Source organism: Acanthisitta chloris, unplaced genomic scaffold, assembly GCF_000695815.1.
Source record: "Acanthisitta chloris isolate BGI_N310 unplaced genomic scaffold, ASM69581v1 scaffold29290, whole genome shotgun sequence".
Classification (NCBI taxonomy): domain Eukaryota; kingdom Metazoa; phylum Chordata; class Aves; order Passeriformes; family Acanthisittidae; genus Acanthisitta; species Acanthisitta chloris.
Genome location: NW_008652683.1, coordinates 21,202 through 22,827, shown reverse-complemented (window position 1 = coordinate 22,827; position 1,626 = coordinate 21,202).

Below are 1,626 nucleotides of genomic sequence, written 5' to 3'. Positions count from 1 at the left end.
TTGGTGGCTGGCTGGGGTTAAACCACCACAGGAAGTGACTGAATTTCCCTCTGTGCTTGTAATTTAAACATCGAAGAAGCGTGAAAATTTTAGATGGTCTACTTGCAAGAATGAGTGAAAATATTTAAAATAATTAAATAACTAAAAGCATTAGGGTAAAAGAAGAGGTGACAAGTATTCTTTTTCAAAAATATCTCTAAATTCAAAGTCTCAGATGACAAAAGCCTTACTTCCTGTCATAGCAAATCTTCTGCTTTCACAGTCTGCAGGCATTGGCCTGTCTGTGGTACTCCCCACCCCATAGAAAGCTACAGGATCTTCTTTTCCAGGGGTCCAGCTGGAGCAATTGTGGAATAAGAAAATAATGTGCCAAAATACATGTCCATTAGGCAGCAGTAACTTGGATCTTCTACCCAAAAAAAAGGCTTCTAGTTGGTGCTGCAGTAGTTTCAGAGCAATCCCTAGTCTGCATTTGACATGGGAGGTCAGGTACCCACCAGAAATAGAGGTATTTGCTTAACATTATTAGGTGGTTAATGTTTTTACATTTGTATTTTTGTTTTAAAATGAAGGCTGATTTGTAAAGGATTGAGTGTTTGGGTTGGAATTTTGAAGCAAAACATCCATTTTTGTCTAAGATATCATTAACATTGTAAATTTCTTTTAAAATCTTCTGAGCTCATGCATATAGAGATAAGGACATAAAAACTTTATAAAAACACATATGAAATGAGACTGAAATACTTCTTTCCTAGTGTTTGTCTCGTAGTAATGAAAAGAGAGCAGTGTTTATCTGTTCTAATCAAGTGATGTTGGAGGTTGTAAGGTGCAACACAAATAAAATACTCTTTCTAAAAACAATTATCTAAATGAGGGAGTGAGGGAGGCAAGGGAGGGGAAGGGAAGACAACACAAGCAACCTCAGCGACTTGCCCATCGAGCTTGTAAGGAGCAAGGAAAGCAGAACATCCCAGGTCACTTAGACCTAGCTGACATGCAGGGCTATGAATCCCACTCACATGTTTTATGTCCCAATTTCTTTTTTTCTGTATTAGTGTGTTGAAAGGGGCAGACACACTTGCTGCCCAAAAGCAGAGGCTGAGCAGGGAATAGAATATCGACTCCTCTTGATAAGGCTAATTAGTCTGGTTATTACTCTTTGTGGTTCATGCAGAGGTTTTCATTTGCAAGGGTTTTGCAAAGGTTAAAGGTTCAAAAAGGTAGAATGTCTTTTTCAGACCCTAAAATACAGTTTCATATCTGCCTATAGCCTTTAAACTATGCCTATGGAGAACATCAACCTGGGAAACATTCATACAGGTGGCTGGAGATACAGGGAGGGTAAAAAGTACTTTGGTGATGTATCTGAGAGACTAGAGTTAATTCTGACAGTTACAGACATTGTTAAAGGTTCAAAAAGGTAGAATGTCTTTTTCAGACCCTAAAATACAGTTTCATATCTGCCTATAGCCTTTAAACTATGCCTATGGAGAACATCAACCTGGGAAACATTCATACAGGTGGCTGGAGATACAGGGAGGGTAAAAAGTACTTTGGTGATGTATCTGAGAGACTAGAGTTAATTCTGACAGTTACAGACATTCTTTTTCTCTGTAGGATGTGTAG